The 5838-nt window shown below is 40.4% G+C and overlaps 1 pseudogene; it reads right to left on the reverse strand.

The window, feature by feature from the left end:
* Positions 1 to 3902: 3902 nt before the first annotated feature.
* LOC143657973 (keratin, type II cytoskeletal 8-like) lies at positions 3903 to 5354 on the reverse strand (annotated as a pseudogene).
* Between the last annotated feature and the right edge of the window lie 484 nt (positions 5355 to 5838).

Consider the following 5838-nt stretch of genomic DNA (forward strand, 5'->3'; position numbering starts at 1 on the left):
AGAGAAAGCTAGCAGACTTCGCCATGTGCCCTTCCAGCTAAGAGAGAAACAGCATGGTATTGGCATGAAGATAGACATATTGATAAATGGAATCAAATTCAGAGTTCATCAGTAGACCCTCAGATCTATCGTCAGTTGATTTTCAACAAGGCCCCCAAATCAACTAAGCTGGAACGGGATGGTCTCTTCAATAATTGGGGCTGGGAAAGCTGGATATCCATATCAAAGGAATGAAAGGGGACCTCTGTCTCACACCCTATACAAAAATAAACTCAGAGTGGTCCAAAGGCCTAAATATAAGAGCCAGTACCATAAAATTCCTAGAATACAGTATAAGAAACATCTTCAAGACCTAGTAATTGGAGGTAGCTTCTTGGACCTTTTCCAAAGCATAGCAACAAAAGAAAAAAATAGATAAAGATAAGTTCTTCAGGGAACTCCTCAAGATCAAACACTTCTGTGCTTCAAAGAACTTTGTCAAAAAAGGTGAAATGGGAGTCAACTCAATGGGAGAGAATATTTGGTAACCATTTATCTGACAAGGGTTTGCTATGCAGTATATATAAAGAAATCCTACAATTCAACAATAAAAGGACAAACAACATAACTATAAAATGGGCAAAAGACTTGAATAGACATTTTTCCAAAGAGGAAATAAAAATGGCTAAAGAGCACATGCAAAGATGTTCATCTTCATTAACTATTAGGGAAATGCAAATCAAAATTACATTACATTAATGAATGAATTTGGATAATTTCAGTTAAGAACAGAGCTCTTCAGGAAATAGAATTAGGGTAGATATTGGGTAATTGGAACTGAAGGGATACAGATTGTGCAATGGGACTGACTATAAAAATTCAGAAATGGATATCACAATACTACCTAACTGTAATGCAATAATGTTAGTACACTGAAAAAAAAAACACAGTCTTATCTTATCGTCTCACACCAATAAGAATTGTCATTACTAAATAAACAGGAAAATACAATTGTTGGATAGGGTGTGGTGAAAATGGGAACACTTACTCACTTCTGGTGGGAATGTAAAATGGTACAGCTGCTGTGGAAGACAGTATGGTGATTCCTCAGAAAGCTAAATACTGAGTTGCCCTATGATCCAACAATTCCACTACTTGGTATATACCCAGAAGATTGAAAGCAGGGACATGAACAGACATTTGCACACCAATGTTCATAACAGAATTATTCACAATTGTCAAAAGATGGAAACAATCCAAGTGTCCATCAGCAGATGACTGGATATACAAAATGTGGTATGCACATATGATGGAATATTATGCAGCAATAACAAGGAATGAGGTCCTGAAGCATGTGACAACTTGGATGAACCTTGAGGACATAATGCGGAGTGAAATAAACCAGACACAAAAGAAGAGCTATTGTATGATTTCACTAATATGAACTAACTAGAATTTGTGAACTCAGAATCTTAAAATAGAATATAGAGTACCTAGAGACAGAAACTAGAGAAGAGTAAACAGTTACCTAATATGTGAAGAATTGTTAATGAGGTTGAACCTAAATGTTTGGAAGTGAATGGAGGTATGGTGGCTTGTCATTGAGACTATAAGTGGTAATGCTGGGCTGTGGCTGAATTTGGTTGGAAGGGAATGTTTGGGGTCATGGGTATAACCAATTAACAGTACAAATATAAGTGGGTTCTTGCGTGGACTGCTGTAGAGGTGTGACAGTTATAAAAGGAGTTGATGGCAGAGTGATAGATATGTGAGGAAAGATTGCCTGTTGCAGGCTGCTGACTATGGTTAACAGTAGTTCCTTGTCATTCCTTCATCAGCAGTAGCAGGTGTACTGCACTAGTACTAGGGATCGATAATTGGGGGTTATGGGAATGTGGGGTGTTTGGGATTTTCTTTGGGTAGGTTTATCTGTTGCTTGTCTCTTTGGAGCAGTGAAAATGGTCTGGGACTAGGTGTAATGATGATTATGCAACTGGGTAATGATGCTGTGGGACATTCTGTGCTTTGGATGGAATATATGGTATGTGGAGCTATCTCAATAAAATCTACAAAAGAAAAACAAAAATGTTCCATATTTGTGGGATGCACTTCATATTAACACATACAGCTCTTCCTTATTTTTTTAATGTATAGATGCATTATAATCTATTCAACTAGTCCTGTATTAATGGATATTTGTTTTTCTCCAATATTTTGCTATTATGAATACTTTCACGATAAAAAAAATCTTGTAGATACGTTGTTTCGTGTACATGCCTGCTGCCTTCACTCAGACTCCCTGAAGTGGGATTGTTATATCATATGGGTATGTAGTTTTGTTAGATGTTGCCAAATCCTCTTCCGTAAGGGTTTGTGAAGTCGCAATCCTATCAGTACTGCATGAGAAGGCCTGTTGCTCCACAGCCTTGATAAACCATTTTATCAAACTTCTTGATTTTTGTCGATTGCATAGGTGAGGAATTGTATCTCAGTTTATATTTATCTTATTATGAGTGAGGGTCAGCATTTATTTTTTAAATTTTTTTTTGAGGGTCAGCATTTAAAAAAGCATTCTTAGAGTATTTGTATTTTTTAACTGCCCATATTTTGCTGTTGTCTATTTGTGATCATTTTTCTATTGGATTTCTGGTCTTTTAAAAATTTTTAAGAACTTTTTATTTATTAAGCATGTTAGCTCTTTTCCTTTGATAAAAATTGCAAACATTTCTCCTAGTTTGCCATCTTCATTTGCTTTTACTTATTTTTTTGCATTGATAAAGAAATTAAATTTTTATGTAATTATATTTATCAATCATTATATTTTCGGCATCTGAATTTCAAGTCATAATATGAGATGATTTCCTCTCTCCTGGATTATAAATGAATTCATGTTTTCTTTTAGAATTTGTATGATTTTCCTTTTTGCATTAGATCTCTTATTCATTTGGAATCTATTCTACTATATGATATGAGGTATGATTCTAACTTTGTATTTTTTCATATGGCTATCCAGTTTTCCTAATATTGTGTTAAAAATCCTATATTTTCCCAGTATTTTGAAATTGCATCTTTCTCACATACTACATGTCCACGTTAATTACGTTATTTTTGGACTTTCTTTTCTACTTTACTGACCTATTACTGAATGAATATCATGTTTTTAAAAACAAATGTTCTTAAAAATTACAGAAGCTTTATAATGTTTCATCATTTATACCCTCTTTGCAGTTCTTTTCGGGCTTTTCTTACCTATCCTTGCTTCTGTGCATGTGTGTTTTTCCCCAAATGAACTTTAGCATCACCTTGTCTAGATCTAAGCAAAAAACAAAAGCAAAACAAAAATAAAACTTGGTATTTTTATTTGGATCTCATGAAATCTTTGTGATGGTGAATAATCTTCTCCAAGAACATGGATATCTTTCCTTTTGTTCATACCTTTTTTTTTATGCATGGGCAGGCAATGGGAATCGAACCCAGGTCTCTAGCATGGCAGGCATGAACTCTGCCTGCTGCGCCACCATGGCCCGCTCAAACCTATTTTTATGTCTTCCAAATTTTTAAAAATTTTCTTCCTATGTTGACTTTATTTCTAAATATTTTGAAATGTTTGTTGTTTATTCTATTTGGAGTTCTGTGCTTGACAAAATTTATTATTTATTGATTGTACAAATGAACATTAATTTTTATATTATTTTATATTCTGATACTTTATGAATAATCTTATTATTTGCACTAATTTTTTTTTGGCAGAGCCAACTGAGGCTTTATTTTGGAAGAGATAAAAATTGGTTTCTAGATGGGGACGTGGGCAAGAAGGGGTACTCCAGGTCTCCTGTTTCCTACACCCCTATACACAGCTCCTTATCCTCAGGCTCCAGGGCAGCCATGGCAGGGGGTGGCTTGGGAGGGGCTGCAGTGGTATTTCACTTCGGCAGGACATCAGACGATTCAGACACCAGCTTCCCATTGTGGGTCTCAATCTTCACAACCACGGCCTTGGTGGAGTTGGTTGGCTGAAGGAGCTGGAGCCCCACCAAAGCTGAAGCAGGCCTAGAAGGAGCTCAGGCCATAATTGTCACCGGTACCTGTGAGGTCCCCTAAGGTGGGGCTCAGCCCCTGGAGATCTTCCGATGAGTACTCATCCTGCATCCCAGACTCCAGCCGGCTCTCCTCGCCCTCCAGCAGCTTGCGGTAGGTGGGACTTCAAAGTCCAGGGCCAGCTTGACGTTCATCAGCTCCTGATACTAGCGCAGCTGGCGTGCCATGTCCTGTTTGGCCTGCTGCAGGACAGCCTCCAGCTGGTCCAGCTTGGCACTGGCATCCTTAAGGGCTAGCTCTCCACACTGCTCTGCGTCAGCAGAGGCGGCCTCCAGGGACGCTCTCTGTCCCTTCAGGCCCTCAATCACAGCCTGGAGCTGGATGATACCCCAGTTCATCTCAGAGATCTCGTCTTCCTGTGGCGGAGGTCATCCTGGTGATCCCCAGCCAGGGTCTGCAACTCCTCGTGCTTGATCTGGTACATGCTCTCGGCATCCGCCCAGCTGTGGTTGGTGTCCTCATACTGGGTCTGAACCTCAGCACTGATGCCATTCAGCTGTTGTCCATGGAGAGGACCACGGACGTGTCCAAGATCTGGGCCTGCAGCTCACGGATCTCCTCTTCATACAGCTGCCTGAGGAAGTTAATCTCGTCAGTCAGCCCTTCCAGGTGGGACTCCTGCTCACTTTGTTCATGTAAGCTTCATCTACATCCTTCTTGATGAGGATAAATTCATTCTTCATCTCTGCTTGTTGAGCTCATCCTCATACTTATTCTTGAAGTCCTCCACCAGCCCCTGCATGTTGCCAAGCTCCGCTTACAGCTTCAGCTTCTCCTGGCCCAGCATCTCCAGCTGCCTCTGAAGGTTGTTGATGTAGCTCAACAACATGTCCATGTTGCTCCCAGCCCTCTTCTGCTGCTGCAGGAGGCTCCACTTGGTCTCCAGCATCTTGTTCTACTGTTCCAGTAATGTACTTTGTCAATGAAGGAAGCAAACTTGTTGAGGGTTTGATCTGCTCCTTCTCCTACATCCAGAAGGCCTGGATATTGGGGTCCACCTCCAACTTAAGGGAGCTCAGCAAGCTCTGGTTCAATGATCAGTGGCCGTGATGCTTCCTGCACACTCTGCCTGGCTGTAGCCCCTCCACCAGACCCATGATGGTGCCCAGGCCAGCCCTGGAAGCTACTGCCACCACTGCCACTGCTGTTTACCTGGGAGTAAGCCGAGGAGCTGATGAGAGTGCCGGGCCGACTCGTGTATGAGCAGTTGCCAAAGCCTGGGGGCTGGAGGTGGACACCTTATAGGACTGACCCTGATGGGTGACCCTGATGGACATGGTGGAAGCTGAAGAAGTGGGCAGGCGGGCCAAACTAGGGTGGAGAAGGAGCCAAGGACTTCTGCTTCTGGTATTTGCATTTGTTTTAACATTGATTCTCTTCAATTTTCACCTCTTCCTTTCTTATTCTTATGTCTTGTTTTTCTCTGCTGCTACATCCGATGCAATATTAAATGGCAGTGGATTTGGTGGCCTTTCTTGGCCTGCTCCTGATTTTAGCAGGAATGACCTTAGCATTTCTTAATTAAGTAGGTGCTGGCTCTTATCAAGTGCTTTTTAAAAATCAGGAATGGGCCTTTTCAGCAGCTATAATCAAATTCTTTTCTTCTTAGATATATTAATCTGGAGAATGACATTCATTTATTTCCTGGTACTGAATCATCTGGAGTAAACTGAAGTTAGTCATGAGACATCATCTTCTGTGGCTTATAATTTTTTTTTTGTTTTTCAGTTGTATTGAGGTATATTCACTCACTACACAAAC

This window comes from Tamandua tetradactyla, chromosome 15 (genome assembly GCF_023851605.1).
Source record: "Tamandua tetradactyla isolate mTamTet1 chromosome 15, mTamTet1.pri, whole genome shotgun sequence".
Classification (NCBI taxonomy): Eukaryota; Metazoa; Chordata; class Mammalia; order Pilosa; family Myrmecophagidae; genus Tamandua; species Tamandua tetradactyla.